The sequence below is a fragment of the Nansenia antarctica genome (genome assembly GCF_963989245.1).
Source record: "Nansenia antarctica genome assembly, chromosome: 8".
Classification (NCBI taxonomy): domain Eukaryota; kingdom Metazoa; phylum Chordata; class Actinopteri; order Argentiniformes; family Microstomatidae; genus Nansenia; species Nansenia antarctica.
The window spans coordinates 39,288,172-39,312,507 of record NC_137678.1 but is presented as its reverse complement, the minus strand read 5'-3'; the positions used below and the strand labels follow the sequence as shown (position 1 = coordinate 39,312,507).

At 45.2% G+C, this 24,336-nt stretch overlaps 1 pseudogene across 1 annotated transcript; it reads right to left on the bottom strand.

Moving 5' to 3' along the window:
- Positions 1–4,089: 4,089 nt before the first annotated feature.
- LOC308164186 lies at positions 4,090–6,894 on the bottom strand (annotated as a pseudogene). The gene is made up of 5 exons: positions 6,856–6,894; positions 5,788–6,575; positions 5,032–5,397; positions 4,276–4,641; positions 4,090–4,225 (listed from the first exon to the last, which is right to left on the bottom strand). The product of its transcript is annotated as an uncharacterized misc_RNA (transcript).
- Positions 6,895–24,336: the final 17,442 nt, after the last annotated feature.

Sequence of the window (24,336 nt, the reverse complement as noted above, 5' to 3'; positions counted from 1 at the left end):
TCCTGGACCTGAGTCACAATGACATCACTGACGCTCTGACTGACAGAGTCCTCCACCTTTCAAATGAAGGAAGACTTTCTGCTGATCAGTGCCAACAGTCAACAAGTCGATTACCTGTTGGCTCAGGAGTCCCATGTCAGGAAAGGAGCATGACATAATAAAGTGCCCTCTGTTTGTCTTTGGAAAGTTTGTCTAAAAAGTACATTTTGGTCTGATCATGGCCTACTCTAGCAATTTAGGTTTTAGCAAAAGTACGGAATGTCACCTTTTGATTTTACGGTATTTTACCATCAAAGGAAAGGGTCACTATTTGGTTTGACATTTGTTTTATATGCATCTCCCATGTTGATGACTGACCCCAGATTTTTGAGTGCTTACCTTTTATTTAGCTGTATCTAGTGAAGTGTGATCGCTCAATTCAGAGATGGAATGGGAGTAAATGGGGCACTTAGCTTCTTATTCCATTAAGCACCAAAATGTCCTTTTAGAAATTCCTACAGTTGACTTTTTTTTTTTTTTTTTTTTCTGATGTGGTCATTCATTGACTTTATTAAGAACTCCACATGTTTTTCAATAGAAATAATTTACCAGTCAAATTAATCTTACATCATGGGAGAAAAAAAAAAGAGTGAGCTGATATGATGCGTTTTTGTGTGACTATATGCCAAATTTGTGATACTCATTGTTTAACCTTAAACATACTTTAAGTGTGCCCACTCTCAGTAGTAAACAACATTCTTAGGAGCAGGCATATACCATATCAAGTAACAGTGAGACCAGTTTAACTCTAAGGACATAGGAGCCTTACATTGGTCAGCAGGGTAGAACAGCATGGACACAGGATAGAGCCATGTATGGGAACTAATGTCAGTATTGTAAGTTACGAGGTAAAGCTATTCCCTCTCTGAGAACGGTATATAAGCTGTAACAAACAATCAGTACTTTGCTCGGCACCAGCCGTAGCCAAGCTCGGCATCCCTTATGTCGTAGCCATGCTTGAAGCTTGGACTTAACAGAGCATGCTGCCTTGGAAACATCTGTACAAGAGAATGCAACCCAGAGAATGCAACCCAGAGAATGCAACCCAGAATACAATGATTACAATTCAACCTTCTCTCTGAGTCATCAATATATCATTTCCGGCCACCTGACCAAGAAAGATCTCCATATATCACTCATATCCTCATCCCCTCTCAGTAGCAGGAGCGGTCCTGGGAGGAGGCGGGCGCACCGTCTGCAGACGACTCCACGTCATCTGGACCGCCCAGCCCCTCACCGTCATTGTCACTGTCCCCGCCCTGCAGGCCTGGGCAGAAGTTGGCCGTGTCGTTGGCGTTGTTGTAGTCGTAGTCTCCGATGCCTTCCCCCAGCTCCCCGGACAGACACTTTTCGTCTTTACACAGCTGCACGCTGGAGGGCTTGAGGCTGTGTTCGTCGAAGCTTCTCCATGAATCCTTGTCGCTGGCCTTTGGCCACTTGATCTTGGGTTTCCGGTCTGGCTTCTCTGGGGTTTCTTTGGTGGATTCTCTACCTGACGTTCTGCTCTGATGCTCCTGTTGTGGGTCGTGCAGATGTGGTTGCAAATCCTGCTGGGGAGGCTGTTCTTGCTCTCTCTCACTGGATGCAATGGTGGGATCAGTAGCACTGTGGTGCTCAACCTGGCTCTGATTCCTCCTTGTCTGACCTGCTGGCGCAGTGCAAGCTTGCATCTGGTAGCTGCCGCCGCATTTTGTCCTCCCCTGGTGGATCCGCAGGCCCAAGTAGGTTGTTACTTTGGACCTAAGAAAGATCTCCATATATCACTCATATCCTCATCCCTTCTCAGTGGGCTTGCTTGATGACGATATCAGACATGTCATCCACCTTGACAAGCTCCAAATTCTTCTCATTGGCCAGTTGCAGCAGGGCCACAAACGCCAGGGGCACCGACAGGTTCTGAGCCATGTTGGAGGGCAGACTTTGAAGCAGGATCTTTATGGTCTCCCTAAAGAGTTTCTCTCCAGACACCTCTGATGTCTCTGCTGCCCCTCACCGTCATTGTCACTGTCCCCGCCCTGCAGGCCTGGGCAGAAGTTGGCCGTGTCGTTGGCGTTGTTGTAGTCGTAGTCTCCGATGCCTTCCCCCAGCTCCCCGGACAGACACTTTTCGTCTTTACACAGCTGCACGCTGGAGGGCTTGAGGCTGTGTTCGTCGAAGCTTCTCCATGGATCCTTGTCGCTGGCCTTTGGCCACTTGATCTTGGGTTTCCGGTCTGGCTTCTCTGGGGTTTCTTTGGTGGATTCTCTACCTGACGTTCTGCTCTCATGCTCCTGTTGTGGGTCGTGCAGATGTGGTTGCAAATCCTGCTGGGGAGGCTGTTCTTGCTCTCTCTCACTGGATGCAATGGTGGGATCAGTAGCACTGTGGTGCTCAACCTGGCTCTGATTCCTCCTTGTCTGACCTGCTGGCGCAGTGCAAGCTTGCATCTGGTAGCTGCCGCTGCATTTTGTCCTCCCCTGGTGGATCCGCAGGCCCAAGTAGGTTGTTACTTTGGACCTAAGAAAGATCTCCATATATCACTCATATCCTCATCCCTTCTCAGTGGGCTTGCTTGATGACGATATCACACATGTCATCCACCTTGACAAGCTCCAAATTCTTCTCATTGGCCAGTTGCAGCAGGGCCACAAACGCCAGGGGCACCGACAGGTTCTGAGCCATGTTGGAGGGCAGACTTTGAAGCAGGATCTTTATGGTCTCCCTAAAGAGTTTCTCTCCAGACACCTCTGATGTCTCTGCTGCCCCTCACCGTCATTGTCACTGTCCCCGCCCTGCAGGCCTGGGCAGAAGTTGGCCGTGTCGTTGGCGTTGTTGTAGTCGTAGTCTCCGATGCCTTCCCCCAGCTCCCCGGACAGACACTTTTCGTCTTTACACAGCTGCACGCTGGAGGGCTTGAGGCTGTGTTCGTCGAAGCTTCTCCATGAATCCTTGTCGCTGGCCTTTGGCCACTTGATCTTGGGTTTCCGGTCTGGCTTCTCTGGGGTTTCTTTGGTGGATTCTCTACCTGACGTTCTGCTCTCATGCTCCTGTTGTGGGTCGTGCAGATGTGGTTGCAAATCCTGCTGGGGAGGCTGTTCTTGCTCTCTCTCACTGGATGCAATGGTGGGATCAGTAGCACTGTGGTGCTCAACCTGGCTCTGATTCCTCCTTGTCTGACCTGCTGGCGCAGTGCAAGCTTGCATCTGGTAGCTGCCGCCGCATTTTGTCCTCCCCTGGTGGATCCGCAGGCCCAAGTAGGTTGTTACTTTGGACCTAAGAAAGATCTCCATATATCACTCATATCCTCATCCCTTCTCAGTGGGCTTGCTTGATGACGATATCAGACATGTCATCCACCTTGACAAGCTCCAAATTCTTCTCATTGGCCAGTTGCAGCAGGGCCACAAACGCCAGGGGCACCGACAGGTTCTGAGCCATGTTGGAGGGCAGACTTTGAAGCAGGATCTTTATGGTCTCCCTAAAGAGTTTCTCTCCAGACACCTCTGATGTCTCTGCTGCCCCTCACCGTCATTGTCACTGTCCCCGCCCTGCAGGCCTGGGCAGAAGTTGGCCGTGTCGTTGGCGTTGTTGTAGTCGTAGTCTCCGATGCCTTCCCCCAGCTCCCCGGACAGACACTTTTCGTCTTTACACAGCTGCACGCTGGAGGGCTTGAGGCTGTGTTCGTCGAAGCTTCTCCATGAATCCTTGTCGCTGGCCTTTGGCCACTTGATCTTGGGTTTCCGGTCTGGCTTCTCTGGGGTTTCTTTGGTGGATTCTCTACCTGACGTTCTGCTCTCATGCTCCTGTTGTGGGTCGTGCAGATGTGGTTGCAAATCCTGCTGGGGAGGCTGTTCTTGCTCTCTCTCACTGGATGCAATGGTGGGATCAGTAGCACTGTGGTGCTCAACCTGGCTCTGATTCCTCCTTGTCTGACCTGCTGGCGCAGTGCAAGCTTGCATCTGGTAGCTGCCGCCGCATTTTGTCCTCCCCTGGTGGATCCGCAGGCCCAAGTAGGTTGTTACTTTGGACCTAAGAAAGATCTCCATATATCACTCATATCCTCATCCCTTCTCAGTGGGCTTGCTTGATGACGATATCACACATGTCATCCACCTTGACAAGCTCCAAATTCTTCTCATTGGCCAGTTGCAGCAGGGCCACAAACGCCAGGGGCACCGACAGGTTCTGAGCCATGTTGGAGGGCAGACTTTGAAGCAGGATCTTTATGGTCTCCCTAAAGAGTTTCTCTCCAGACACCTCTGATGTCTCTGCTGCCCCTCACCGTCATTGTCACTGTCCCCGCCCTGCAGGCCTGGGCAGAAGTTGGCCGTGTCGTTGGCGTTGTTGTAGTCGTAGTCTCCGATGCCTTTCCCCAGCTCCCCGGACAGACACTTTTCGTCTTTACACAGCTGCACGCTGGAGGGCTTGAGGCTGTGTTCGTCGAAGCTTCTCCATGAATCCTTGTCGCTGGCCTTTGGCCACTTGATCTTGGGTTTCCGGTCTGGCTTCTCTGGGGTTTCTTTGGTGGATTCTCTACCTGACGTTCTGCTCTCATGCTCCTGTTGTGGGTCGTGCAGATGTGGTTGCAAATCCTGCTGGGGAGGCTGTTCTTGCTCTCTCTCACTGGATGCAATGGTGGGATCAGTAGCACTGTGGTGCTCAACCTGGCTCTGATTCCTCCTTGTCTGACCTGCTGGCGCAGTGCAAGCTTGCATCTGGTAGCTGCCGCCGCATTTTGTCCTCCCCTGGTGGATCCGCAGGCCCAAGTAGGTTGTTACTTTGGACCTAAGAAAGATCTCCATATATCACTCATATCCTCATCCCTTCTCAGTGGGCTTGCTTGATGACGATATCACACATGTCATCCACCTTGACAAGCTCCAAATTCTTCTCATTGGCCAGTTGCAGCAGGGCCACAAACGCCAGGGGCACCGACAGGTTCTGAGCCATGTTGGAGGGCAGACTTTGAAGCAGGATCTTTATGGTCTCCCTAAAGAGTTTCTCTCCAGACACCTCTGATGTCTCTGCTGCCCCTCACCGTCATTGTCACTGTCCCCGCCCTGCAGGCCTGGGCAGAAGTTGGCCGTGTCGTTGGCGTTGTTGTAGTCGTAGTCTCCGATGCCTTCCCCCAGCTCCCCGGACAGACACTTTTCGTCTTTACACAGCTGCACGCTGGAGGGCTTGAGGCTGTGTTCGTCGAAGCTTCTCCATGAATCCTTGTCGCTGGCCTTTGGCCACTTGATCTTGGGTTTCCGGTCTGGCTTCTCTGGGGTTTCTTTGGTGGATTCTCTACCTGACGTTCTGCTCTCATGCTCCTGTTGTGGGTCGTGCAGATGTGGTTGCAAATCCTGCTGGGGAGGCTGTTCTTGCTCTCTCTCACTGGATGCAATGGTGGGATCAGTAGCACTGTGGTGCTCAACCTGGCTCTGATTCCTCCTTGTCTGACCTGCTGGCGCAGTGCAAGCTTGCATCTGGTAGCTGCCGCCGCATTTTGTCCTCCCCTGGTGGATCCGCAGGCCCAAGTAGGTTGTTACTTTGGACCTAAGAAAGATCTCCATATATCACTCATATCCTCATCCCTTCTCAGTGGGCTTGCTTGATGACGATATCACACATGTCATCCACCTTGACAAGCTCCAAATTCTTCTCATTGGCCAGTTGCAGCAGGGCCACAAACGCCAGGGGCACCGACAGGTTCTGAGCCATGTTGGAGGGCAGACTTTGAAGCAGGATCTTTATGGTCTCCCTAAAGAGTTTCTCTCCAGACACCTCTGATGTCTCTGCTGCCCCTCACCGTCATTGTCACTGTCCCCGCCCTGCAGGCCTGGGCAGAAGTTGGCCGTGTCGTTGGCGTTGTTGTAGTCGTAGTCTCCGATGCCTTCCCCCAGCTCCCCGGACAGACACTTTTCGTCTTTACACAGCTGCACGCTGGAGGGCTTGAGGCTGTGTTGGGACAGGGTCTCTGGGAGGAACTTGAAGTCTGCAGGTAGAGTGGTCTTCTTGTTGCCGGTGTTGAGGGCTGACTTGGTGTTAGTGGTAGCAGCTCTGGTACAGTGGAAGTGGGTCTCAAAGTTGACGTCGTCGTTGAAGTCGATCTCAAACACCTTCTTGGGCTTCCTCTTGCGAGTCTCCTTGTCAGGCGCGTGGTCCTGTTTATGCTTGGGCTTAATCTGTCAGTAGCCGGGGCCGGCCCACGTGGCCATGGGCTTGGGGCTGAAGTAGGAGTACTCCCTGGGCTGGGAGGACAGCTGCGGGCACATGGTGGCGAAAATGGCGATGTCCCCCTCTCCGATGGGAATCATATCCCGTCCTTCCTTGGAGCCCTCCCCACAGTCCCCTGGGCCCCCCTCCTCGTAATCGGCGTCAAAGTCGTCCCCGAAGTCCTGGCCCCCGCCGCCGCCCTCTTCCTCATCCGACTCCGCCTCGGCGTTCACGTCAAACACGTGCTCCCCCTGCTTCATATTCTCCAGCAGCTGGTTCATGGTCTGATCGGGGTTCCAGCTGGTGAAGGAGAAGTCCTCCAGGGAAGGGCAGATGGACAGACTCTTCTTCAGCAACTAGTTTATCTATCATCCAGTTGGAGATCCAGCATTCAGGTCCAATATCACGGCGATATCCGATATCAGTATCGGATCGGGACATCCCTAGTCACCAAGGTCCTCTGACTTTGAAATTGTCTTCTGAGACAGAGAAGCTGTTGCTTGTAGTCGTATACGAAGCATAAGACCAGGACCTGACTCAGTCGTTCCTGCAGAAGGTTGGTGGAGACCTGACCTCCTGCACTCTGGACTGGAAGGTCCTCCTCTACCTGCTGCAGTGTTCAACCCTCGACATCACTGTGGACCTCAGGAAGAACAGGCTTCTCGAGAAAGACATTACCGATCTTCTGCCCTTTCTAGGGAGTGATTTTCAAAAGGCCCAGTCCCAGCTTTATGATGTCAGCCATCAGAGAGATATACAAGAGTCGTGCCAGTGGCTGTGTGTCCAGTTTGTTGAGGTCATCCAACCATGTGATCAACCTGAACACCAGAGAGATGGACAGAGTGGACTGTGCTGCTCTGCGCTTCACCCTCAAGCACAGTGACAGCGTCCAACTCAGCCTGCTGTGGACCTCCATACCACCGGGGGAGATGGAGAGCACCCTGCCTCTCCTGGACAAAGTGTCCCAACTCAGTGTTGACAGGAGGCTGCTACTGAGGTTCCTCCACTGCTGCTGCGATGCCTCGAACATCCAGCAGGGGGCAGCAGCAGCAACAGCGTTGCTCAGGGCTCTGCAGCACAGGCTGGACTTCTCCTGCTCCTCTTCAGTGGACCTGTCGCACGCGCAGGAGGAGAGGGAGGACGAGGCTCTGCGTCTGACGCAGAGGGGCTGTCGGACCTGGACCTCAGCCACTGCCGACTCACGGACGCCCTGCTAGAGCCGCTGCTCACACACCTGCACAAAGCACAAGTCCTGGACCTGAGTCACAATGACATCACTGACGCTCTGACTGACAGAGTCCTCCACCTTTCAAATGAAGGAAGACTTTCTGCTGATCAGTGCCAACAGTCAACAAGTCGATTACCTGTTGGCTCAGGAGTCCCATGTCAGGAAAGGAGCATGACATAATAAAGTGCCCTCTGTTTGTCTTTGGAAAGTTTGTCTAAAAAGTACATTTTGGTCTGATCATGGCCTACTCTAGCAATTTAGGTTTTAGCAAAAGTACGGAATGTCACCTTTTGATTTTACGGTGTTTTACCATCAAAGGAAAGGGTCACTATTTGGCTTGACATTTGTTTTATATGCATCTCCCATGTTGATGACTGACCCCAGATTTTTGAGTGCTTACCTTTTATTTAGCTGTATCTAGTGAAGTGTGATCGCTCAATTCAGAGATGGAATGGGAGTAAATGGGGCACTTAGCTTCTTATTCCATTAAGCACCAAAATGTCCTTTTAGAAATTCCTACAGTTATAGTACATAGTACATTCATAGCAGTTATAGTACAGTTATAGTACATAATATCATATTGTAATTTTTAGATTAGCTACTAAATCTCGACCGGCATGTTTTGAAAAGTTTAAAAGTTTTCAAGCAAACGTTGCAGCTCAAAGTGCTCCAATCATATAATCATAATTTAATTATTTTGTCATTTAAACGCAATGAATAATAAATACTTATGGAGGAAACGGTACATAGATGATAGAATTAGCAAAACTCCAAATATGAACTACATCAAATGGGAAAATCATCTGCCAAAAACAATTTCTGGATATTAAATAAATAAATCAGCAGCAAGATGCTCTCATAAAAGCCTCTTATACAGTAAATGTGATAAAGGGACCATATCCTTCTATGAGGAGAGGCTCACCTGGCACTCCTGTCCTGAGGATGAGTCACAGTAGCACCCCATCACCTGACAAATGTCACATTGAGGCTAAACCTTCTCCGCGACCACCATCTTGTCTTGTTGAGAGTTCGCTGGCTGTGTTTTCTTTCTCAATTCCTTGCTCAGGATTGCCTCATAATCCATAACCTCCTTTCTTGTTTTGTCTCCTTCCATTGTTATATAAATATATTTCAATTTGAATTAATAAACCGAATCACCTGACAAATGTCCCCGTGGCCCTGTTCCAGCCTCCGGACTGTTCTAAGGCACTAAAATATGTTTTTCTTTCAAAGAGCTGTTCAATAAAGGTTTATATGCTTCATTTTACCCTCTCTGTCTGGTCTCTTGTGTGTTTTCACAATGAAAGTGACATGGACCCTGACCTCTCTAGTTACATTGGTGACTACATACTGCAACGCTTCTTTTGCCACCTTTCATATGAAGGAAGACTTTCTGCTGATCAGTGCCAACAGTCAACAAGTCGATTACCTGTTGGCTCAGGAGTCCCATGTCAGGAAAGGAGCATGACATAATAAAGTGCCCTCTGTTTGTCTTTGGAAAGTTTGTCTAAAAAGTACATTTTGGTCTGATCATGGCCTACTCTAGCAATTTAGGTTTTAGCAAAAGTACGGAATGTCACCTTTTGATTTTACGGTATTTTACCATCAAAGGAAAGGGTCACTATTTGGCTTGACATTTGTTTTATATGCATCTCCCATGTTGATGACTGACCCCAGATTTTTGAGTGCTTACCTTTTATTTAGCTGTATCTAGTGAAGTGTGATCGCTCAATTCAGAGATGGAATGGGAGTAAATGGGGCACTTAGCTTCTTATTCCATTAAGCACCAAAATGTCCTTTTAGAAATTCCTTAGCTAATTTTGTAGTAACTACATGTCTTCTAGGGGCTTTAGGTATATTACCAAAGGATTCTTGCAAAGTAATATTTAAATCAAAGTATGTTATATGCCGTGCCTTTGGAAAGTATTCAGACGCCTTCACTTTTTACACATTTTGTTGTGTTATAGAGTCAATTTAAAATGGATTGAATGAAAAAATAATTTGCCATCAATCCACACACAATACCCCAGAAGGACACAGTGAAAACATGTTTTAAAATACAGAAATACCTCATGTACATAAGTGTTCAGACCCTTCGCTATGACGATCAACAAATATCTCTAAGTTGAATTGAGTCCATCTTAAAAAAAAAATAAAAAAAAATCTATGTAATTAGTATTATTTATATTTATGTATATGATAAATATTTTAAAATAAACACGTTTTCCAAAAGAACTACGCGCACCATTAATCTCCTGTGAATGACAGTAGGCCTTTGACTGCCTGCAATTTACCACCAAGACACTATGGGGCGCAGTAGAATATTGTGCAACAGCAGAATATGATCGTTGAGAGCTTGCGAACGTGAAAACACGATTATTGAGAAGAAAACATTCAGTAGCTAGCTATCATGCCGCCCCAAAAAAGGCCACTGCTGCCGACCGAGGCGACAAGACTGGAAAGTTTCGGGTTTTCATCCAAGAAACCAAACTTGAATTCAGCTGCACCTGTTATGACACCTAACTGTTGAAATAGCAGAGCTCAAACAAAAGCAAGTGCTTCCGAAGAAAGTAGCAGAACTCACCTCCAGTATGTATAAGGAGACAGCTAGTTTGTTCAGGGCAGCCTATACTGTCGCTAAAGAAAGGATTATACAGTCGGTCCTACTCACTGATCCGATCATTCATGTGCCCAGATTGTAGAGCACATTGCACAAGAGATGAAAAACAAATTCATTTCTAATGTCAAATCACTTGATTACCGTAGTAGCATAACATTAGATGAAAGCACAATTCATGGACGAGCATACATGATTATTTATGTCAGGTGCGATGTCACTGGAAATGGAGACGGGGACAATGTGTCGTGCTTGTGTAGTACCCTCGAAAATAATAACCAATAATATGGTTATTATAACTATAACTATTAATTACAACATTTATTTTAATGCAAAGTTGCCAACTAATAATTATTTCTACAGCCAACTGTAAGGGGTTAAATTTAGATCAGGACTGAAGAGGGGAGTCAATGGCGTTGTATTTAGTAGGTCAGGTGGTAGTCTGCCCAGTGTCATCTAGGCCGCTCCCGCGCTGCCTTCAGAGCAAACTTGGGAAGAGAAGCTAGTCCTGTTAATATCCTGTGTTTTCCAGGTTTGTTACAACGTGAAAAGCACACAAATTAACTTTTAACTGTTATTATATTAATGTAGAATACATCAGAGATATGTTTTGAGTAGACTTGAGTGTTTAGAATCCGACTTTTGATTAACGTGAGAATTGTGCCCGTTGCCTTTCTGTCTGTCCAATGCTAGCTAGCTGCTAGCCAGGCATCCAAACGGCACGTTATAATGCGGTCAAAACCGTCAGATGAAGTGATTTTCCTGAATACACTTGACAGTCATTTTGATTAGTATTTCGAAAGTTTGTTGTTTATATTTGATGCCAATAGGCTAATATTACGTTTTGTGAATGTTTTAGTCTTAAAGTAAGACTACAGTTTAAATTGTATTATATTGCTATATCCCAGTGTGTCGTGATGATAATTTGGAATAGCCAATTGAGAATGTTTTTGAGTGAGACACTCTTGCCACAGAATAGTAGGCTACTGTATGACTTGGTACCAGAATAAGTAGGTCTATTATATGTTTATTGAAAAGTGTGTGTTTATAGATTGGAGGAGAATGTGGATTTATTATTTTATTACAATTTAATTCAATTATACTATGAGTGTATTATGCTAGGTAATAGCATACACACCAGCATAAATGCTGCAACAAATTGACATTTAATTGAGTCTTGAAAGACATGGATATATTTCACACTAGCATTAGGGACATATTTGGAAAATGATTGTTTTATCGGATATTGTAAATAAATTCAGAGCAAACTTGGGAAGAGAGAAGCTAGTCTTCATTCCTGTGCTAATATCCTGTGTTTTCCAGGGGATTGAAGAGCACGGACACTTTAATAACTGCTATCACGCATCATCGCCTGGTGCGGGTAACACTAACAAGGAAAGTGAATGGACTGTATAGCAAAAACAACAAAATGATTGGCCGAGATACCCGTGACTATCACTTACAGCTGTTGTTTCATGTGGTGCTGTTGATGTGGTGAAATGAGTAGCCTATGGCTAATTAAAACTTGTAAGTCCCATCGCTGTGTGGGCATGATTCGCGCGGGCGCATGAGAACATTTCGCACTGTTATTTTGGAGACCCCCACAAAGCTCAGCTTATAACTCGAACCCTGCTGGGGCCAGAACAGTAGCAGGTGCTGGGGTCATACTAATGTTGACATGTGTTGTTGTTTTGTTTGTTTTTCCTTGTGTAAAGTGGAACTGCAACATGGAAGCCCCAGACCATCCAGAACCTATGGAAATGGACTTGCTGTCTGCACAGGCGGAAATGGACTTGCTGTCTGCTTAGGCGGAAATGGACTTGCTGTCTGCACAGGTGGAAATCGACCTGCTGTCTTCACAGGCTAACATGGACCTTCTACCTGTACAAACTGGTATGAACCCTGGGCCTGCACTGACTGGTATGAACCCTCTGCCTGGACAGACTGTTATGGACATACTGGCCTGTCCTGAATTACTGGCGCCAGAGGGCAACTGTGTGGAGCAGAGGGACATCGGCGAGTCGACCCCCCTCCTCACCCAATCGGAGAGGGAGAGACAGAAAACTCAGGATAGCCTAAGCATTCTGGGAGACCCAGACTCACTTGAACTTTCCAAAGCCCAGGTGGAGGAGTTTTACAACCGCACGTTTCCAGAACCCTCCACGGGTCCCAGCCAGGCTCTCGCGAAAGCCACAGGAGCGGCGGAGCCCACGAGAGACCGGCCTGAAGCCGCTCAGCGTGTAAGTGGGATCGGGATGCTGGACGCAGGAGAGGAGGAGCAAATGGACATAGCGCATAAGGACTCCTCCACTGCACCCACCCAATATGAAGAAATGTTAGTCAGTTGTAATATTGACGTCAATGTGCCTTCGTTAATCAAAGTAGAGGATTCGTACTTTGACAACGGCCCAGAAAAAGAGGGGGCCTTTTCAGACCAGGTATCGGTGTTACAAGGGGAAGAGGGTCCAAACACAAGGCCAGAAGGAGCCATCGTGATCTCAGATGTTAGCCCTACTACCCCTGTCAATGAGCCAGACACACTGGAGGAGAGAGGAGAGGAGCTGCCAGTAGGGGGCAATGTGTCCCCACAATCGTCCAATGCCAAATCAGTTGAAGGTATGTTCAGCACACTGGGAAAAACGTTCATTGTCTTTCGACTGTAAAAATGATTTCTCCCTTCTTGCTTGTCATTTATTGAAACGGTTGTACAGAAAGTCTTGTGAACTGACTGTGTACAAATGTCCTTTTTGATTTGTTCTTGACTTTACTATTTTGATATCAGTTGCAGTCCTTTCGTCCAGTTAGATTATTTGTTTTGTCTCAACAGAGAGGTTTGCTGAAACTGTGGTTACCATTGATGGCGCTGGAGTAGCTACAAATGTTGAATTGACTACGGTAACAATTCTTAAACAAAGACATATATACTCTAGTATGTGGATTTGTTGTTGTTGTTGTTGTTTTAGTTATTGTCCCTGTTTATTATAGAAATGTCGGAAAGGACAACGTCAAGGAGAGTCGGGAGAAGGGGGACAAACCGTGACTGACAAGGGTAGGGGGCGCCACTACCTCATCCAACACAGACATGAGGAGGCACCACTCCTCCATCCAACACAGACATGAGGAGGCACCACTACCTCATCCAACACAGACATGAGGAGGCACCACTCCTCCATCCAACACAGACATGAGGAGGCACCACTACCTCATCCAACACAGACATGAGGAGGCACCACTCCTCCATCCAACACAGACATGAGGAGGCACCACTACCTCATCCAACACAGACATGAGGAGGCACCACTACCTCATCCAACACAGACATGAGGAGGCACCACTCCTCCATCCAACACAGACATGAGGAGGCACCACTACCTCATCCAACACAGACATGAGGAGGCACCACTCCTCCATCCAACACACACATGAGGAGGCACCACTCCTCCATCCAACACAGACATGAGGAGGCACCACTCCTCCATCCAACACAGACATGAGGAGGCACCACTACCTCATCCAACACAGACATGAGGAGGCACACTGAAGAAATGCCACATATGTTTTGAGACCTGTCGACCATGAAACCTTCCAATCACGAAACACTAAGGACAAATGTATATGACCAAATTAGAATCCATGCAACAATAACACACCTTGGACAAAATATCATTGATTTACTTCTTAATTCTTCCATCTATCGTCATCATGATTTTCCTCCAGACATGGGCCTTTCGTTTTGTCAGAGACTTTAGGATCCTGTGTGTGATTGTCCTGTGTGTGATTGTCCTATGTGTTGATACCAGTGCTTTCTCTCCCGTAGCAGACCAGCAGTCGGACAACGACTCTGAGGCGTCCCGCGGCCTGCGTCGCTCCTCCAGGTCGTCCCTGAAGAAGCCCCAGTACACAGTACAGTCTTCAGTAGGAAACCCCAGAGGAAAAAGCCATGTGCCTACTGTAAACAGTGAGAACCGTCAGTCTCTACTACACAAACCTTCAGTTTTAATTCTAGCCTCATAAACAGTATCGGCTGTCCACTGTTAGGGAAAACCTGAAAACAGTCGAAACCCGTGTGATTGTTTCTACCGTAGGGTGTCATCTGTTGTTTTGATCACTGTGTTGTCTTGCCTATTTTAGGGACATGGGGGAGAGTAAGGCCCTGTTGATTGCACAGGTTGGCCAGACTTTCCAAGAGTTCTGCAGCAGCACTTGCCATTCCAAGTATTTGGCCCGGCTGGAGATTGGCCTAGCAAAGGAACCAAGCCCCTCCCAGGCCAGGAGATGTAGTGTGTGCAGCAGCACACGTGAGGTACTTCTATCTTCTTAAAGACACGCCCATCTGTTCAGCTAGTTACACTGCCCCCCCTCAATAACTTGCACCGTTTTGGGGGACATCACAAGAATGAAAATGAAATACATGAATTTAGCAGTGTTCACTGCCTGCTCTCAAAAAGATTGTAATGATTCTAGGCTACTGCTGCTGTCAGGTTAAACATACAGGAGCACATTTGGGAGACACCTCGACAATCACCCTTTATCTGAATCAGTGACTTATTGAGGTGAGAGTTCTGAAGGGGTCGGTGTGTATTGCATGCCAGTCACATTAGGATGATAACCACTCTCAGGTATGAGTACAGCTGGATCACTGCTTTGCACATTGGACAGTAATGGGTAGGTCATGTACTTTTGTCATGAAATGTAATGGCCATACATTACTGGGTAGTAAAGTTGGTCTGCAGCTTCTGTTCTTGCAACAAGTCAAAAATCTATGTTTACCTCAGAAAGCTGGCACTAACCATACCTATTCTGGTTTGAGTTTCACTCACCATCTGGTAGCCATTTGTGAATTAGTACAATAAAATGTATTAAAAAATAAGTAAGTGCTTTTTAATGCCAAGCGCTGCAAAACCAAACAATGATGTGATTATGCTATAGGTTACATTCTGCTGCCTCTGTGGAAGACGTGCTGGTTCCACTTCTGATCAGCACGCTTCAATCTGACCTCAGTCTATGTAACGTGAAATATTTGTCACATTGTGGGCTTGTCCCAGAAGTGGCTCCTAAAAAGCCTTCATCCTAGTGGCAGATGTTTCCCTGTCTTCTCATCTTGGTCGATTTGTACTGAGCAGTTTGTGTGTCAGTGTATGATGGACATGATAATGGAGTTTTAATCAAACCTAGATTTCTGTGATCAGTGATCATGTTCAGCCTTGAGTTTGACACGTCTCTCTTCTCCGTCTCAGATGGTCCATGAAGTGAGCAGCGGGAACACGGTGCATCTCCTCTGCAGTGACGCCTGCTTCACCCGCTTCCGGGCCACCAAGGGCCTCAAGACCAGCTGCTGTGACGCCTGCGGCACCTACATCAACATGTCTGACTGTCGGGCTGAGTACCTCCTCCATGAGGGCCAGCAGAGGAGGTTCTGCAACTCTTCCTGTCTGAGGCTCTATAAGATGGTGAGGATGTTTGTCTTTAATCCTTTAACGTCCGATTCTCGTTACATATAGCCAACAAAGTCTTTGAACATCTGGTTAAGTGTCTGTATGCCGTCAGTTCACAAAAGGAACGTACTGTCTTGGACGCTAGATTCTAATAAACACTTGAAGCACCATCTGGTGCTGGGGCGTTTTACTGACACCGGCGTAAGTCTTTTCACCAGTCTGTAAACACAGAACTTCTGCTCCTCTGAAAGAGTATCGTACATGGACAAAAGAGTGAGATTATGGAAATCAATGGATGCAAAATGCTCATAAGATGTCCAGAAATACAGTACATTTTCTAAGAAACAGAAATGTTTGGCAAAGGTATAGTCAGATAAAATGTATATATGCAACACTTTCATGCATAGGCTTTCATGTAAAATAATATTTTTGAGGCTCAAAAGCTGAATGAAAACTGGGATGTTAAAGGGATGTTCCACTTCTTTGAAATGTTTTCATGGGTTGGCCCAGACCGAGGCTTTAGTTGAGTATTCCACACAGGGGACACTTCAATTCAAAACATCTTGCAGACACTTCAATTCAAGTCCTATTATGACTAAATCCCTCTGCATGAATGTGTTTGTTTGTTATGCTGTAATACAGTTTTTGTAACAAAATGCTAAAGTGTATTACAACATAGTATAGTGAATGTAATGAAAAATAATGTGTCCTGAATGAAGGGGGCCCATATGATTACTCAGTAATAGGGGTGTATGTCGCGGTTTTCGGTACAATAGGGTAATTATTATTTTACAGTTTTTCTCAATTGCTAAAACACATTTCACAAAACTTTCCTCCATTTTCCCAAAACTCTAAACACAACACACTTTTCTAAAGCTACATAAACAAAACCACACCTTCTCTCTTCAAAACTCAAACTTTCACACCAAAACAGCTGCTCAAAGCCTGCAAAAATGTAAACACTATAAGCACAGGGTATCCGCGGTGTCTTGAAAAGTATTAAAAGTTGATAAATCAATTTTGGGAAAATCAAGACCCTTAATAAGTATTAAAAAGTCTTATCCCGATTTTATGAGGTCTTGAATTTTGTTGGTATTTTTCTGAATTAGACTGTCCAAAGAGTTTGAGTCCTAAAAACCTTTAGTAAAAGTTTGTGAATTTATTAGTTTTATTAAAAAACAAAGATGAACCGGAAATTCTGTTGTATGATAGTGGTCTAGTCTATTGCAAACTAAAACTGTTAAGTTAAAGGTCTCACTGATGTAAACGGTTACAGCTCGAAGTGGCGGTGAGGTCTGGAAAAATATTGACAAGGTCTTTAAAAAGTCTTAGAAAGGTATTGAAATTAACCTCAAGATTCCTGTATATACCCTGAATAAGAATACCAGATAGAAAAGTCTGAGGCCTCGAGCTCATCACCCAGATGATGCACAGATTCGCAGCGTTTGCATCCGAAGCATAGAGGGAAACCATAATTAATTATCCACGATCGTTGCTTAGCAACAAACGGCCAGTAAAAGAAAGTTGACCAAAACAAACGTATGAATCGATAATGATGGGTCTTATCTACACAACATTTCGGATGGAGGTATTATTAGGCAGTGTAAACTTTCCACCTAGGACATAGCCTATAAGGCCTAACTAACATTAGGTGTCACCAAAGTTTTACATGAAAAATGTAACTGTTTTATTGATAACCAGGATAGCCTTTGATGGATCACATCAAGCTTTTAAAATCACTCATCTCTTTCAAAAGATGAAATCCCCTCTTGCTTTGCAGCCTAACATGGGTAAGAAGCAGAATGGAAAGGGGAAGAAGGAGACGCAGGAGCCACCAGAGGAGTTTGTTGTAGAGAAGGTGATGGACCAATGCATCGTCAATGGGAAGGTTGAATTCTTTCTTAAATGGAAAGGATTTACAGAGTGAGTACAACCTGGAAGTGCTTCCCTGGTATGGGGCTATGTTTGTAGAATTAAATGTGAATTATTGGCTTGGTGATCTTTTATTTTTTTTATATTTCAGTACGGATAACACATGGGAGCCTGAGGAAAACCTTGACTGTCCGGAGCTGATTTCAGCGTTCCTTGAATCTCAGAAGAATGTAGTGGAGAAGCCTGATTCCAACAAAAGGAAGTCCTCCACTGAGGAGCCAGAGACTGAGGAAAACAAAGCTAAGAAGAAGAAGGATACGGTGGGTGTGCTGACTGATCTGCAGCTGTGGTTATCAAGTGTATGTGCATGCAATGATTGTACCCACTTAGATAGCCTTTTCCATTTACACCTGTAGGTCTTGAATTTTGTTGGTATTTTTCTGAATTAGACTCTGTCCAAAGAGTTTGAGTCCTAAAAACCTTTAGTAAAAGTTTGTGAATTTATTCGTTTTATTAAAAAACAAAGATGAACCGGAAATTCTGTTGTATGATAGTGGTCTAGTCTATTGCAAACTAAAACTGTTAAGTTAAAGGTCTCACTGATGTAAACGGTTACAGCTCGAAGTGGCGGTGAGGTCTGGAAAAATATTGACAAGGTCTTTAAAAAGTCTTAGAAAGGTATTGAAATTAACCTCAAGATTCCTGTATATACCCTGAAGCATCATTACAGACTACAACAAAACAACTGAAAACACAATGTTCAGTGTGTGAGAATGTTCTTTTTTTGCCAAAGCACATTTTTAGAAACCTTACAGTATCTGTTCTCAGAATATATCACTGTAGAGTATTGGGCATTCATAGATGTGTGTGTTTCATATGAACAGTATGTAAATCTACAGAAAATACAGTATGTTACGGTACATGTGGGAAAACTAGGGTTAGGGTTAAGTGCTAGGGTGACTTGGTACATGCTGGCATGTCTAACCCTAACCCTAACCTTAACCCTAACCCTAACCCTAACCTTAACCCTAGCACCCTAGCACCTAACCCTAACCCTAGTTTTCCCACATGTACCGTATTCCCACATGTACCGTAACATGTACACTACTGTACTGTATCACAACTCAATGCAAACACTACAGAGGATCCATTACACACAACAATACTCACTAAAAACAATGTTCAGGGTGTGATGTTTTTTTTATTTATTTATGGAACTATACCACACACACACACACACACACACACATACACACACACACACACACACACACACACACACACACACACACACACCACAATCATTTGCAACAAGTGTCTTACATTTTGAGTCGTTATGTTTAATGAATGAAGCTAGGTGTGTTCATTGTGTTAACATTTTGCTGACTGTGGCAAGCATTTTGCATCACATGAGCTTTAATTTGAGAATTTGAGCAGAGTTTTTTGCAACTTGTTCTTCTTCGGCGTATGGGTAGTTGTTTTTCCTCTCCACTCCACCAGGCTCGGGGCCGAGGGGCTACCCTTTTACCACCCCGAGACCTGGTTGAGGGGCTCACCCGGGCTATATTTCTGGACACCCCTCCAGAAGCCACGTCATCGTCTCGTCATCTAATACCGACAGACCATGCATCCCGTTGGGTGGGTGGTACACCGGGCAATCCAGGATAATATGGTCTGCGGTTTGGTCCTCTGCGCCACACTCGCACGACGCATTTGGGGCCAAGCCCCATCTGTGCATTGATGAGCGGAAACGCCCGACGCCGGTCCGGAGACGATTGAGCCTCACCCAGGATAGCCTTGGCAAGTCCATCCCGAGGGGCTCAGCGCCGGCGACTGGGATGTGGTCGCGGAGTTTGGAGGTGTTAGCCTCCCACTCCGCGCGCCACATATAATCCGCCCATCCTGCCGCACTGATGTTGAGATTTCTGCATTGCTGCCTGAGATCCTGTGCGGCAGGCACAAATGGGTGTCTCGACTTGAGACGCCGGGAGGGCTCCGCTGTTATAGTGAGCCTATCATGGAGCAGATGGTTATTAAGCTCCACGGCCCGGCAGGCGAGACGTGCTGTGGCTCCCATGCGGCGGAGGCCTGCGGGCTGGATGCCTGCTAGGATGGGAAGGTTGTCCACGGGGGTAGGACGCAAGCATCCAGTCACAATGCGCAAGGCTTCGTTTATAGGCGAGTCGATGAGGCGGGTGTGGGCACTGCGACACCATACTGGGGCGCAGTATTCACTAGTTGAATAAACGAGGGCTAGGGCTGCCGTGCGCAAGGTCCTTGCGCCGGCGCCCCAGCCCGAGCCAACCAGTCGCCTCATCAACGCCACACGAGCTGTTAACTTCTTGCGCAGTGACTCGAGGTGTCGGCGAAACGTGAGCGTCCTGTCCAATGTCACGCCGAGATAGATTGGCTCAGCGGAACATGGCAGGGGAGTTCCATCTAGGTGTACTCTAAGCTCACGTTTAGCCTCCCTGTTGTTAAGGTGGAAGGCAGCCGACACCGTCTTTGCCTCGCTAAGCTTCAATCTCCATTTCCGGAAGTATGCCACTAGTGTCTGCATGTCCTGGCTCAGAATCCCCTCCACAGACTGCCAGACTGTGGGGTCTCTAAAGCTAGACAAGCGAATAGAGAGCACTCAGCATCCGTGCATGTTGATGTGGCGTGGCAAACACCTTCTCGTGGTGCCCCCCGTAAGTAGCTAATGACTGCCAAAAGCAAGAAGCGAAACAAAGTTTGCCAACCAGGGCCCCTCACCCGGGCTGGTGTTCGGCAGCAGCCGGGGGAGAGGTCTGCTGACCTCGAACCCAGAATACTGCAGCTGAACACCGAAGGACTTGCAACTTGTGTTTTAGCAAGACAAAATGTGTTTAGATTTATGAGAAAAGGAGGATTGTGTTTTGTGAATTGTGTCTTCATGTGAAATGTGTTTATGGTTTTGGCAAATGGGAGCTAGTTTTATTAAATGTGTTTAGAGAACTGGTCATTTGGTTTAGAGAATTGGCTTTTGTGTTTTAGCAATTGGGAAAAACTGTATTATTATTACATTATTATTAAACCTTGGTTTACTCTGTTTGAACAGTACTATACTTGTATAATAAAGTTACATTTGTGATGTAGTGCGCAGTTACTGTTATCAGTGGGCCTAGATGTCTACTCATCGGTCGTGAGAGTGATGGCAGGTCCCTTGGATAAGTCATGGACAACTGTAGTTTGTGCTTGTTTATAAAGGGCTGGTAAGATTTTCTGGCTGAACTGCGGACGAGAGGGAACTACGTAACAAGGCTCGATTACTTTCATCATGTTTAGAACCTGTGTTCTCAACAACAGAATATGGTCTGCTGCTGTAAAAACACCTATTGCGTTTCTTATTGCTTTGGCCCCATTGCAGTTGAACAATGCCGGCATATAGCTTTGGTCTGATCCACCTGTCTTTGTCCATCGTCATTGTAGGTAACTGTCATTCTCCCAAACAGGAGACTTCAGGTCTGCTGTGTTTCTGAATACTCCCGCAACTTCACGTGCTTGCTAACAGTTTTGTGATTGTTCAGAATTTGCAGTGTGTCATTTTCTGTTCAAACAAAACCACATAATCATGACCAGGTTATCACAGAGTTTAGGGTTAGGGTCTAATGTCCACATGCATTGTTAATGAGACGGATTATACAGCTATTGGAATGAGGGTAAACTCCGCGCAAGCCGATTTATCTTAATGTGAGGGCATGGTGAAATAGCATTTTGGGTATTCATGATGGAATCAAGGATCCGATATGATTGTCACACAGGGATGAGCAAAGCATTGTCAATGATTAATCATGGAATATCTTTTGGAGTCAGATGTAATGTAGTGTTATGTTGTTTAAGTTGGTCATGTGACCACCGGTATGAGTTTGACATCTCTTGTGCGTGTGCATGCGTACTGGCTGAGTTTACTTCAACACACAAACAAGTTCTGCATGTGCGGTGGGTAAAAGAATGCTGCATTCGTTCAGTACACACACGTACTGAACCGAAGGACCCATACTGGAAATATTCTGTACGAATACGTGTACCGTTACACCCCTAATATCTAAGGAAGCAACAACACTTCACTAAAAACTTTCTGACCTAATAAACTACATCCAAAGTCAGCCCCAAACCAGGAAAACATTTCACAACAGTGGAACTTCACTTTAATAGTCGTAATTCTACCTGAATGAGATCTCACGCATTCGGCATCTAGCCATAAAGATATATGTACAGTACGATATATGCACAGAGCAGGGGCAATGGTTATCAATCCAATATGTACAGTATACATGTATGTGCAAAAACAATTGAAATGAGTATGCGATGAAAGAAAACATTTTCGCTGTGCTTTCTCTTTGATTTCAGAAAAACACCAAGGTGCTCTCGTGCCAGTGGTGTAAGACTCTGTGCAAGAGCTTTGACATGCTGTCTAAATTCATTATTGTCTTGACCTAGGTTATTTCTTAATCAGTGCAAACTAAATCTGGAGTGTTATTGATAGATGATAATAGATCAGGCTAATTAGTGGATTTATTTATTACCATTTATTATTGTTAATGTTTGCTTAGATATTTTAATGCTGGCATTCCTTTGTTAAAGTTAACTATTTATAGCAGGAGGCCACTGACAATGGTTTGATTTGTATTGTTGATTTTCCTCCAGATTTAGTTGAGGACGATGGAAGCCAGAGCATTGAAAGAGGACTGCAAGACCCTGTGGAGAATCTGCCTCTTGTGAAAGACCTCTCTGAGGGGAGGGAGGAGGCCTGGGTTAACAGGCTTTCTGAGGAGACAGAAACACTGGAAATAGCCGACATTCTGCTCATGTTGAAGCGGAGAAAAAAGGAGTGAAAATAAATGTTGAAGTGTAGGAAAAGAGGATATGTGCTTGCCTATGTATGTGCTAATCTGTAATGGTATTGTCAGCACTACACTTTCACACAAAATGTGTCAGTTCTACATTTATCCAACGTCTCCCTGAGGTTTAAAATAAGTGAATTAAAACAAAGCCAGACATTTGGAAGATAATTCGTTAGTTTTAATTTTTTCCCCAGATACATATTCAAGTGTTCAAGATTTCATGAATATATTCAGTTTTTATAGAATATAAATTCTAGCAAAACATTTACAGCAACAATAATCAAATGTACTTTACAGCACTGATAAATCTATTTGTTTTTCTTTACTAGTTCTTCATAAACTGTAGAAACACTGCATTTAATTGTTTCACATAGAAAAGATTGCACCCATTCACCATAAACACACGTTGGATGTCCCCATTTGGAATTAAAGCAAAGGCAATATATAACACAATGGGTTGTCAAGGGTTGAGCGTCTTTCCTTAATCAAAGTGCATTCTAAAATTACAATACATCAAATATCTGGTTGACACAATATTCCATATACAATTCTGTTTTACATAACGGCAATGTCACGTCAATGAAGGTGATTGCAATAAAGCACTCTCTATAAAACTAGTCTATGATGATAAAGGGGAAGACATCTGTCCTCCAGTGAACCTCTGGTTGAGTCTTTCTACCATCTCTTCTGTCTGGTCAAAAAGTGAAATACTCTAATTCTATTCTAATGAACTGACAATCAACAGGGATCAACCGTAAACTAAAAACACTCATTACTGAGAACTATAGGGAACCTGTCTGCATTAACAGTCATCAAACAGACAGGTTGTAACCCAAGGACTGGAGTGAGCACCTGTAGGTCACAGGCCATAAGAACAGCATCATAACTTTGTGTAGCTGTGATTTCAGTAAAGGAAAACGTTATCTAATTCAATTGCTATCTATTTTTGTTTCATCACAGATAATACACATACTTTAATCTCTGTATTGTTATTATGTCCTCTACTTTCAGTAGTCTCTGCTACACACACACATTATGTGTACTTGACTAACATGGTGTAACCTCACAAAGTTTTACAATATCATTTAAAACGACGTCGGCAAGTACAGTACTCCTCGACTTTTGAGAATATGATAATCCAACTCTTCCACATGAGTGATATGCATTTGCGATTTGTACATAAGGCTATGGAGGAAGACGAAAGTAAAATGTGGAGAAAATACGACATTCCAACATTATTTTTGAAAGAAATACACGTTTAAAAAAGCAACTGCGTGTGTTACATGGCATTAACATACTGTCCATTTCACTGATGAGGGTCGCTTTTTTTCTCTGATGGACAACGAGCAGAAACCCAGGTGGCTAGACTATACACTATCAACGTAATGTTCTGAAATTTAAAAGGCTAACCATGGCCATTAGTCAACTCCTTCATAATGTCACTTCAAAACTGGCGTCAATGTCTTGGGTAACATAGACTGGAATACATTGCTGTACAACCCAAGCCTTTGGCCTACTAAGGACGACATACTGTAGAGACAGGTGCTAATGTAGCTAATTAACAAAGTAAAACCATACCAAAGCAAGACAACTTCTTCGGACAAAGACCGACTGACGACAACCCGTTTGTGATGCTACAAGCTGAGACAACAGTTTTACTGAGATGTGGTTCATATAGAAAGGCATACTGGTATCAACACTGAATATATCACAACCCCCTCTGATCTGAACAAATGTTATGTCCCATTCAGTGGACATTTGGTGCACTACACTACGGTTTTGTCTTTAATCAAAGAGTATAATTATCTTCTCATGTTGTAGGAAAAAGGCAATTGTTTTGCTAATCCTGTTGGTCTACCTCACAAATGAAAAGTCCTAATGAACTGTATTGTATGTATGCAGACGTGTTGATCAGAAGCAGGTGGATAAGAGGTAACCTAACCTGATTGAGAAGCAAACCAAAAGATATGAGAATTCTGTGAGGTTGTAGGCTAGGGGGATGGGACAACATGAAGGGGCTCTGAGTCACCAAGCAGAGAAAATGGGTGTTTCTAGGATGGCCAACATCATAGACACTAGGCTAGGCTAGGCTAGGCTACG